This window comes from Meles meles, chromosome 1 (genome assembly GCF_922984935.1).
Source record: "Meles meles chromosome 1, mMelMel3.1 paternal haplotype, whole genome shotgun sequence".
NCBI lineage: Eukaryota > Metazoa > Chordata > Mammalia > Carnivora > Mustelidae > Meles > Meles meles.
Window position 1 is genome coordinate 99,380,005 of NC_060066.1, and position 12,567 is coordinate 99,392,571.

Below are 12,567 nucleotides of genomic sequence, written 5' to 3' on the forward strand. Positions count from 1 at the left end.
TGTTTTTCAGAGTCCATAGTCTCTTATGGTTCGCCTCCCCTTCCAATTTTTTTTTATAAACATATAATGTATTTTTATCCCCAGGGGTACAGGTCTGTGAATCGCCAGGTTTACACACTTCACAGCACTCACGATAGCAAATACCCTCCCCAGTGTCCATAACCCCCTCCCCCTCTCCCAACCCCACCTCCCCCAGGAACCCCCAGTTTGTTTTGTGAGATTAAGAGTCATTTATGGTTTGTCTTCCTCCCAATCCCATCTTGTTTCATTTATTCTTCTCCTATCCCCCTAATCCCCCATGTTGCATCTCCATGTCCTCATATCAGGGAGATCATATGATAGAGAAAGACAACTGTCTTTCTCCGATTGACTTATTTCACTAAGCATGATACCCTCTACATTTACATTGTACTGCATGGGTTCAACTGTGAACAGAGAGAAAGTCTTATTCCACAAGGTTTGGGATTTGACAAGCATATGGTAAGAAATAATTGAGGGGCAGGGGAGTAAGGGGTATCGGGAAAGAAGGAATTATGGTGTTGGGCCACTAAATATAAGCTGAATAAGACAGGAAGTGAAAATATGGCAGGATGGATAGATAAGCTCTAGAAGAGTGATGGGACTCCTGGAGCCCAGATATCACAGACAGCGAGCTGAAGATAGGAGGTAATGGTTGGAAAGTGAACCATGTGAAATTGGAAATTGGTGAGGTTGTATTTCTTGGTCATGACATCTGTACAGGCATGGGAACAAGCTAAAGAGAAAGATATAATCCTGAAGTTCAAGGATTAGAAGGCTATATTACTGGAAGTTCTTTATTTCCAAGATTGCTACATGTTTATACATTTAATTCCTACAACTTCTCCATGTGTGAAAATGATGGTATTGACCCAGCCCTAGCTACACATTAAGATCGCCAGGGGAGAATTTAGGAAATAGTGATGCTGGTACCACACTAGAAAGATTGAATTAGAATATTTGAAATTAAGAATATACGTTTTAGAGTTTAAAAGAGAAGTATAAAATGCAAATACATTCAGTCCAAGACTAGAAGAAGAGTGACAAAACAAACTCCTTCCCTGGTCTCCCACATTGCCCAACACATGATGTAAGTGCTCAGATATTTTGGAACGAATTAATGAAGTAATGCAGACTTTTTGTTCTCCAGAACAGTGCTTCTCAAAGTTGAATGTGTATATGAGTCACCTGAGAAGCTTGTTAAAATGAAAATTCTGATTTAGCCAGTCTTGAATTTGGCTGAGTTTCTGCATATATACCACAGAATGCCAGGCTGTTGATGCATAGATGACCCTCTGATTACTAAAGTGGTTAGGGACATTATAGTGTCACCAGATAGGCATTGCTGAAGAAGTGGATGCCAGACCAGGATGGTGAATTAACTTTTGACCATCAGAAATTAATAAAATCTAATGCCTACTACCAAGCAATGCATGATGGTGATGAGCTTAACCCTAACTCTAACTCAGGACCTTCATGGGTGAGGCTGCTTTCACTTCCCATTTGTGTCACTTGTGTTTCCACCAGCTGAACTGCAAATTTGGCCTCACCTGTAACCTCACCCTTGATTCCACCCCTCCCTAACCCAACTTCCCAGTTTCTTTGCCCCATACTTTCCTCCCTTCTCCCCACTGACTTAGAGTAGAAGCACAGGAGAGAAGAAAACAGAAACTGACCAGTTGTGGAATTACCTACAAAATCACTACTTGCATCTCAGAAACACCTGGGGTCACATATAAAGAAGAAATGACTGGCTAAACCTGAGCCTATAAAAATACCTTCTGTGGTGTTTGTTCCCAAAATGCATCAACTGAATGTAATCATAAGAAATCATCAGACTAAACTGAAATGAAAGACAACAACTGGCCTGTATTCTTCAAAAATGCCAAAGTCACAACAACAACAACAACAAAAGGAAAATGTGAGGAACTACTCTAGAATGAAGGAGAATAAAATGTTATAATAGCTAAGTGAAACATGAAATCCTAGACTGAAACTTGTTCCTGAATAGAAATGGTGATTGGATCAACTCAATATTTGAATGAGGTCTGTGCATTGGATGATAACGTTATATCTTTGGATGGTTATATTCCGGTTATGCAGGACAGTACCTTTGTTTTTAGAGCAATAAGGTCTGATGTCTTCAATTTACTCTCAAATGGTTCAGAAATACATGAAATAATGTGTGTGTGTGTGTGTGTGTGTGTGTGCATGTAGAGACAGAGTGAGAGAATGTCAAAAGTATACAGAAATTCTTTGTACTCTTCTTTCTTTCATCTTTTTGCACATTTGAAATTACTTGAAAGTAAAAGCTTAAAAAAACTTATTTTCTAACATCTTTTCCCCTTTTTTCCAAAAATAATGGACAGACATTACTGTGTAAGGTTTAAGGTGTTCATCATGACAATTTGATTTAGATATAACGTGAAATGATGACCACAATAGGTGTTGTTACATCAATCATCTCATGTAGACACAATAAAAAGAAAAAGAAAAATTCTCCTTGTGATGAGAACTCTTAGGATCTACTCTCTTACCAGCTTTCCTGTATACCATACAGCAGTGTTAGCTATAGTTGTCATGTTGTGTACATTATGTCCCTAGTACTTATTTATCCTGTAACTCGTAGTTTGCACCTTTCGACCACCTTCTTCCAACTCCCCCTTCCTCAACATCTTGTCTCTGATAACTATGAATCTGAGTTCTTTTTCTATGAGTTTGGTGGTGTTTTGTTTTAGATTCCACCTAAAAGTGAGATCATACAGTAGTTGTCTTTCTCTGACTTATTTCACTTAACAATAATGCCCTCCAGGTCCATCCATGTTGTCATGAATGGTTAAGACTTACTAGCTTTTATGGTTGAATAATATTCCACTCTACATATATGCCACAACTTCTTTATCCAGTCATCCATCAATGGGCATTTCCATGTCTTGTTTATTGTAAATAATGTTGCTATGAACATGGTGGGAGGTTTGTAAGTATGTTTCTGAGTTAGTGTTTTTATTTCCTTTGGCTATCTTCCTATAATGGAATTGCTAGATCATATGGTATTTCTATTTTTAATTTTTTAGGAATTCCATACTGTTTCACACAGTGGTTGTGCTAATTTATAATGCCACTAACAGTGCATAATGGTTTTCTCTTCTTACATCCATGCCAACATTTTCTATCTCTTATGTTCTTGGTGATGGCCATTCCAGCAGGTATGAGGTGATATTTTCTTGTGGTTTTAATTTGCATTTCCCTAATGAGTAGTGATGATAAGCATGTTTTCATATACCAGTTGTCCAGTCATATATCTTGTTTGGAAAAATGGCTATTCTTTATCAAAAATAATATGTGGTCTTTTTGAACTAAAAAGAAAATACATATGAAAGAAAAGTATAGAAAACACCATAATTCTAATCGTCAGAACGAACTACCTTTAACTTTTTGGTATATGTTATTTCAATATTCCTAAGCTTTCTTATAATTGGGAAGTCAACATTAGTTCTCTTTTTTAAAATATTTTATTTATTCATTTGAGAGAGAGAGAGAGAGAGCACAAACAGGGGGAAATGCAGAGGGAGAGGGAGAAGCAGACTCCCTGCTGAGCAGGGAGCCCATGAGGCTTGTTCCCAGGACCTGGAGATCATGACCTGAGTTGAAGGCAGATGCTTAACCATCTGAGCCACCCAGGCACCCCGTCAACATTACTTCTGGTAAGAACACTAGGTCCCTCCATTAGCAGAGCAAAGAAAATGAGCAAATAACAAGGACTCCAATTTTACATCTTGAGAAGTTATCAAATGGCCATATTCCCTCATAGTCTCTCACAAAGAACAATTGCCCCAGCTGGTGCTGAGAATGACCTAAGGAAAAGGCAAGCTGCAGGTCACAGAGTGAACACATAGGATTCTGACTATATTAATGAATCCTTCCCACTCAATCCATTTGAGCTCCTGGTTGCACAACTATCTTAACTATAAACCTTAAGAATCTAAGAACTGTGTTTCACAAGAAGTTCTGGTGCCATGGAGGATTAGAAAGAGGAACAGAAAAGTAAGTCTAAGCCAAATTAATTACAGAAGCTTGCACTTCATCTCTGTGAACCAGTTTCTAAAGATACAGAGTGCAGTAAATAAGAAGTGATGATAACATAAACAGGAGCAGGGTGGGGGGCAAGCATAGAAGAGCAGCCTGATGTCATGGGTTTTGGGAGTGACAGCTGGCAAGACTCAGTGATTGGTTGGATGGTGTGAAGAGGGAGGACAGAGAGGTGAGGACAGGCAGATGAAACATGATGAGGATAGAAAAACCACACACACACAATCACAGAAAGAGTTCCAATCACAGTAAAACTCAAAACATCAACATAGTTTATCTTCTTTGAAGCATTATATTTGTTTATACCTAAGAAATCAATCTTGACTTGTGTGACTTTTCAAGTAAATGGATATTGGTTAATCTTGGCCAGGTATCTGTCCCTGATACGGTTTGGTTCCTGGGCAAACTTACTTAACTTCATTATAATTTAAAGCTAGTTGCTAGGTAACTACATCCAGGGTTCTTTCTGATCCCTAGATCGAGGTATCTGTGACAAAATGTAGGTAAGCTAATTTGAAGGTTAGAGAGAGTTGATACAATTTTATGAGAATTTTAATCATCTTCCATTTGTGGAACTATCTCTGTGTGAACAGTTATTTTACCACAGAAGCTGAATAATCATTTGCTGGGTTTGCTTAGCCCTCTTTTTTTAAAACATGAAGAAATAGAGTAGACTCCTCCCAGTGAATGACCAACAACACCCTGTCCTGGATTTCATGAAACAGAAGAGTTACAGGAGAGTGAAGGAGCATCATATGAGCTGAAACTACAAATACCTTTTCTTGCACCTTCTTGTTGAAGAAATGGGAAGTCAAAGGGAGGGAGGATATGTTGGTGAGGGAGAGAGCAGCTCCAGGAGGGTTGCCATGGTGATGGGCATGTAGGCAGATAAGTTAGGGGTCTTGGAAAAAGAAAGATGAGACAGCTTTTTTAACATAAAAGACATCATTTCAGCTTCCCCCAACAATTTTGTGATCTATGCCTGACCAGCACTACTTGCCCAAACACATTTATTGCAGAACTGCCTGGGATATGTTCAAATTGCAGTAAAATAGACCACAATGGTTATAGATTTTAAGGAAATAAAGAGAATGTAAAAACTAATAATCTCTACTAACAGATCAGAAAATAGCCTGACCATATCAGAGACAATAAACCAATAGTAAAACTGTTTCAAAAGTAAATATTAACCCATTTCACATTCTTTAGTCCTTTTTTGCAGGATTTAAACCCCTCTGAGCACTCAAACTCTGGACTAACTGGATCCAGAGAACTCTTGATGCTGACCCTTGCTGCCTTGTGACCTCAAACAACCAGGACCTGGATTCTATTGACTTAGGATGACTTTGGTCCCAATTCTACATGGAACTCTCCTTTGCCAATCCCTTTCATGAAAATGCATGCACCCTAAGCCTAAAATCTCTCTGATTTTGTTGTTGTGGAGGGGGCAAGAACTGCTTTGGGAAATATCCCCAGTGTTTTCCTTACTTGTTACAAGTAAAACCCTTTCTTTTCCCACTCTTTTGGCTAGACCTCCACCAAGAGGAAAACCCAGTTTCAGGTTACAGGCTCAGGACCACTAACTTTGGCATTGGGACGCAGGTCCATAGGACACAAAGAAGAAGTAGGATAACTAAATGTGGAAACACAGTGCCTAAAGGACAAATGAAAGGCATCCTACTTAGGAATTTGCTTGTCAGCCTTTCTAGGTCTAGTATGGGTACTGATTAGTGATCAGCAGCCTATGAACAAACTCATGTACTGTGCATATATTTTTCCAATGGCATGATGGAGCTATCAAATATAATGGTAAATACTTCCTGCACAGAAAAAAAATACAAAATATAGTGTACCTGTAAAGACTATAGAGGAAAGTGTTAAGTGCCAATTATTGTATAAGAGAAATAAAAAAAGAATGCTTTGGAAAAAGTTACTAGGATAAAGCCATGCATTAAAACATACTTCACAGGGGTGCCTAGGTGGGTCAGTGGGTTAAAGCCTCTGCCTTCAGCTCAGGTCATGATCCCCGGGTCCTGGAATTGAGCCCTACATCAGGCTCTCGGCTTGGCAGGGAGCCTGCTTCCCTTCCTCTCTCTCTCTGCCTGCCTCTTTGCTACTTGTGATCTCTGTCTATCAAATGAATAAATAAAATCTTTTTAAAAAAACATACTTTACAAATTATGGTTGAACAAAATATGCCTGAGATGTGGTGCATTTGGTGCAGTAAACAAAATCAAATGAGACCATGGAATGTTCCCCATAAAATCCTGATGGTGTATTCAGTCACTCCCTTTTCTTTGATTTTATTTTTCTCATTAAAATTCAATCTATGACACATTTAAAATTTTCTCCCACCTAACAGTAACATGCACAAAGCAATAAGCTGCACACACCCTAAGGGAGATTGCCAAGTGAAGACTCTCTGATTTCCAGACTCCTTATAACACCTCAATTGACATGATCTAAGGTCATCACTGATTACACAAATATGACACACTGCCAGGTAGGAGTATGTGAAATATGTTGATAATAGATACAAGAATGTTGGAAGTGAGTCACACAATTGTTTCCTGTTTTGGGGGGAAGAAAATTTTTTAAACAATTCAAAATTAAGCTTGAAGGAAAATTACTTCTACCCTAGACATCTAAAAACATGGGTGACAGCTCAGCCCATACCATTGTAATTATTGAACTAAATCTGGTTTGCTTACAGTGATGCATTAGGCTTTTTAATCTATCAGTATTCTTGCCTGACAGCTCAAAAGCTAATTATCTTTTTTATGCTATTGCCAATGGCTATAGCTATTCTTAGAAGTATTCCCCTTTTCCAATGGAAACCTGCAAACAAACACACAAAGCACCCTAAATGATTTAGGATCGTCTTTTCATTTCTACTTATTACCATGAGAAAATAAGACTTCAATTTTTAAAATATATTTACAAAGAAACTCATCATCTACTTAAGTGAAGTTAATTATTTTCCTTTGAAATATATTGCTGAAAGTTAGTTAATTTTGAGGGACACCTAGATGGCTCAGTTGGTAGAGCATGCAACTCTTGATCTCCAGGTCATGAGTTTGAGCCCCACAGTAAGTGTAGAGATTACTAAAAAATAAAATCAAAGAAAAAAAATAAAATCAATTCTAGCCTCATGCTGCTAGGGGACAGGACTTACTTGGGACCCCTAGTACAATACTGTCATTCTTTTGAAAATGCCAGGTTTGAAAGATTCACCAATCAAAGGCAAGCCCATAAGAAACTCATCAGTTGATACAGGAGAAAACAGGGAACAGGGAGTGAGCACAAAATATATTCCTCAGCATGTACAAAGAAAGGGCGTTTACCCACTCAACTTTGAAGGGGTGTGAGAGTTTCCCAGTAGACCCCACTTGTAAGCTGCATCATGGAAGGGAGGGATGAAGAGTCATGCAGGGATGAAGATAAGGAAAGCATAAGATGAAAAATGGGAAGAATATTCAGGTAGTAAATGCAGCATATGGAAATGCTAGAGGTTAACAGCATGAAGCTTTGAGAAAGACCACTGCATTCAGCCTGATCAGCAGAATTTCTCCATGTGGGGTCCATAAGTCACCTCCACTTGAGTCTCCTTGCTTGTTGCAATGAAGCTTCCCGAGCCCTGAAACCTATGTACTAATCCAGAATCCAGACCCCAGGACTTTGTAACCATTCCAGAGAATTCATAAGCTCTGAATTATATACCCTCTAGCAAGACATAAGTATAGGGAGGAAGTGACAAAAGAGGTTTCTGGTGAGGTGAGCAGTGTTGGACCACAAGATCCCTGAACACTAAAGTTATGGGACTTGAGACTTTCCTGAGTGTAATAGAGGAGCCAAAGCCAGAATCTACATAAGAACAAAAAGGGAACAGAATTCTACTTTAGTGAAAGCCCTGTAGAGGCAGCCTGGGAGAAAGGATCGTAGCTGGGAGAGACTTGGGCAGAGTCATCCAGGGGACAGAAAAGTCGAAGAGAAATAGTAAGAAAGCAGAACTGATTATACCTGATGATTGGTCCAATGGGATATATGGCATTAAAGGGGAGGGGACATGGCTTAAAAGACAGGGAGACATTAAAAATGATCCCTCCCTAGGGTCCTAGCTTGAGTACTATGTCTAGGACGCTGATCACAAGCGGTGGCAAGGAGAGTAAGTTCAGTTGAGCTTGAAGCATCTACAGAACTCAGGTTTAGGAGACACATTTAGGATAGAGTTTGAGACTTAGAATCACCAATACACAGATGGCAATAGGAGCTTTGGGAAAATAAAAGCTTATGTTTCCACTTTTTTCATACACTAGAAAGAGGACTTATTTCCCAATACTAAGAAAAAAAGGCAGTATCAGAGAATGCAGGAAATCTAAAATAGCCCTTATGAAGCTGCAAGAGAGAATGCTGAATAGGGAAACAGAATGCATTGAAGGTTCATCAAATATAGAAGGACAATTTTTAGTGGCTCCACTTGGGTTGACTGAGTGTTTCTTCCACAGCTTTTGCCCACCAGTGAGGCAGGAATGGAGAAAGAAGGCAGCTGGACTGCTAGGGATTCAGCCTCTCCAAAGAAGCAGAGGGACTAGAGGGCCTCTTTGGTCTTGAAGGCTTCCTCCTAGATGCTGTACTTACTCCCTAAATTCAGATCTGGGAACAAAAACCTGCCATGCTTTTCTTCAGTGTGATTCCGCTTTGTTGCTTCCTTGTTAGTTCCCCTGGGTGTGCACATGCACACAAGTGCACCTACTCCCACCACTTTCCTGTGAACACAAGTGCTATTCCTTGACTACTTACTAGCCCTACTTAGGTAGCAGTGAATGTTGAAATTTCCTCCAGTGTTATGGTTGTATTTGTCAATAGCCAAAAGGGGAGTGTGATGATAAGTAGAATAGCCATTTGAAACTGTATTCTTTTTTTTAAAGCTTTTATTTATTTATTTATTTGATACAGAGAGAGAGAGAGAGATCACAAGCAGGCAGAGAGACAGAGAGAGAAAGGAATCAGGCTCCCCACCCAGCAGACAGCCCAATGCGGAACTCAATCCCAGGACCCTGAGATCATGACCTGAGCCGAAGGCAGAGGATTAATGCACTGAACCACTCAGGCATTCCTTGAAGCTATATTCTGTAGTCAAATGCTCAACCCCTGAGCTATACCCCCATGAAGCTATATTCTGAATTCTGAAGTTAAGTACTACTTCCATCTCCTTGTGTCCAAGCATCACTTTCTCTGTTCTCACCCTTTATAGATATCTTCTTCTGTATGTTTCCCATAATCTCCTACTTACTCTGCAGAGCCAAGTATATCTACATCAAGTATAAATGACCTCCTTGCCCTGCTCTGCATGCTGAACTGGCACAGTGAGGGATGCTGCCTGGCCAAGCACACGCAGCCCCCATCCCAGAGCAGCTGGAAGTCAAGGAGTAAGGGGTAGAGAAACTCAATTTTTCTGGGTTCAGGACTCCTACACATACCCAGTTCCCCAGTTTGACTTACTTGTTGATTTCCTTTATTTTTTTAAAGATTATATTTATTTGAAAGAGAGAGAGAGCACAAGTGGTGAGGAGGGGGAGAGGAAGAGGGAGAAGAAGGCTCACCACTGAGCAGGGAGCCTGATGCAGGGCTCAGTCCCAGGACCCCAGAACCATGACCTGATCTGAAGGCAGGCATTAATGACTGACCACCCAGGCACCTCCATCATATTTAATTGTTTTAAGAACTCCTTCTTCTGTTCATACCTCTGTTCTTTTTTGTGCATTCAATATCTAATTTCCCAGAGCACATTATATGGTTTTTTGAAGCTTTCTTCTGCTCCTGCATTGCAGACATTGCTCTTTCTTTTTTTATATATATTTTATTTATTTATTTGACAGACAGATCACAAGTAGGCAGAGAGGCAGGCAGAGAGAGAGAGAGGAGGAAGCAGGCTCCCTGCCGAGCAGAGAGCCCGATGCAGGACTCGATCCCAGGACCCTGAGATCATGACCTGAGCCGAAGGCAGAGGCTTAACCCACTGAGCCACCCAGGCACCACAGACATTGCTCTTTCTTGATGTTTGTATTGGAGGTTCTCTTCTTTCATGTAGGTGGTTTTCCTCAAATGGAATTCTTTGTAGTTTTTGATATCTAGGAACAGGCACTAATAAAGATTGTTGGAGTGTCTAAGTGTTTGGGCATACACATTCATTCCCAAGCCTTATTAAGAATAACTTGTTATTTAAGTGGGAGATCCTCAATTGTCAGAATCTATGAAGCATTTTGGGGCAACACTGATTTTCTCCAGAAAGCCGTTGTCCAATCTCATGCTCATAGAGTATTAACCTGGCTGCTGATATTCTAGAAGAGCAGGAGAGAGGGCTGGAGAATACTCCTTATTTAACATTTAAGCTTTCCCTTCTCAACTTTTAGTACTGTACCTCACTGCCCCCTCGGCAGAGCTTGATGTCCTTGTCCAGAGCCTCCCTGGTTTAATATTTCTGGAGAATGAACCCACAGTGTTCTATAGGGGAGGAGGAATGAGAGAAGATAAGAGTCTGTCTACCTGAGTTTAAGAAAGAGACTTAAGTGGGGAAGGGTCATGCTCATTTAAAAGATTAGCAGCTGGCATCATCCTAATTAACATCATTTTTGAGCAGCTTAATGATTTTCTTTTGGGAAATTATTTATCCACTTGTCACCTCCATGGCAAAACAAATCAGGTGCCCATTTCCCACAATGGAAGCAGAAGAGGTACCTTCCCTCTCCCCTACCTAGTACATCCAGGGAGAAGAGAAATGAGTTAAACTGCCAATGGCATGCCCTGTCCTTGAGTGTGCATGATATAGAGAGGCATTTTCATGGTTGAATGTGGTGGTGGCATTCTGGCCACACTTTTCTGCTATAAGAGATTTTCTGTAAGTCCTATTTTCCAGCTCTCTGGAGATGCCTCTGTTCGTTCCTGTCCATTCTTTTTTTAAAAAAGATTTTATTTATATATTTGAGAGGGAGAGCAAGAGAACATGAGCAGAGGGAAGCGCAGAGGGAGAGGGAGAAGCAGGCTCCTCTCTGAGCAAGGAACCTGACCTGAGGCTCAACCCCAGGACCCTGGGATTGTGACCTAAGCTGAAGGCAGTTGCTTAAGCAACTGAGCCACCCAGGTACCCCCATTTCTGTCCATTCTTGTTCAGAGTCAATCTGCAAGCTCCTGATATCCTTCCAATAAATTTTCTTAAGTTAAAAAAAAAAAAAACAGTCCTGCTTGCTCTCCCACTATATTTACATCTCTCAAAATCTTCAGGGATTCTGTGACAATAATAAGCCCACACTTTTTTCCTGTCCATACACTCCTCCTTTGTGGCTCTCAGCTGCAATGTAGTTACCATTCCTTCATTTGCTCTTCCAAATATTTTTTACTTCTCAGGTGTGTTATTTGCCTCTTGTCTTTTCTTTCTTCTCATGGGTTGTCTCTTTTCTATTCCTCTATTGTCAATTCAATGGACTTTGGAGAAAGGCTAGAGATGACCTGATGATTCAAGCCACCATGTGCCATCAAAGCTCTATACGTATTGGGTACTCCATGTATGGATTTCTAAAGAACATCAACATTGTAACTCAAGTAAAATGCAATTCTCAATAATCCAAGATGCAGAGGAAAGTGTTATGACCAAATAAATAAATAATGATGTTAGATGAGGATTTATACTCTGGCAAAAATCCAGTTTGTACAGAAATCAAATCCTATTATAACATTATGGGGGAAGCTACATTATTCTGTACTGAGTTTTTGTGGCTGTGGATTGAACCAATTATTTTAATTATACTCTTGGGAAAGCTATTGGAATTCAATTAAAGGTGATTGATTTCCACTGGCATTCGATTTAGCACATTGCTTTTGAGCAAAGAGACTTGACACTTGGCTTAAAAGTGTTAAGGCTATGGTTTGATACTGAGAAACAAAAAAAAAGTGAGCTTTTAGCAACCAAATTAAGAATTTCAGCAAGCACCATGAAAACTCAGAGGACCAGACTACACAAGGCTACAAGGATCATTTATAACACAGATGCTAATATTCTTTCTAAGCAAATATATTCTTTATTTTAAAAGTCTATGTATCTGAACAGGTGGATGGCCCAATAAACAGAGGTAAATAAAAACCATAAAATACAATGAATCCCTCCATAGGGATAAATATGGCCAGACCTCTAAGACATAACATTGAGGGGGGCGGAAACTGTTTAGAGCAGTAACCTCCAGGAAAGGGGGGAAAAAAAACCTGAGAAAAGACACTTTGATTAAAGGAAACTTTTAAACTTAACTATGTTAATTAATTATTGCAAGTAGAATTATTAATACATCACCTATATAGATTAAAGTGTTTTAAGAACAAATTTAGTTTTTAATTTATAAATGTTTTCTTGAAAACATTTTCCATCATATGGTTTTCTAAACAAGCGGGGTAAAACAATCACATGGAAAG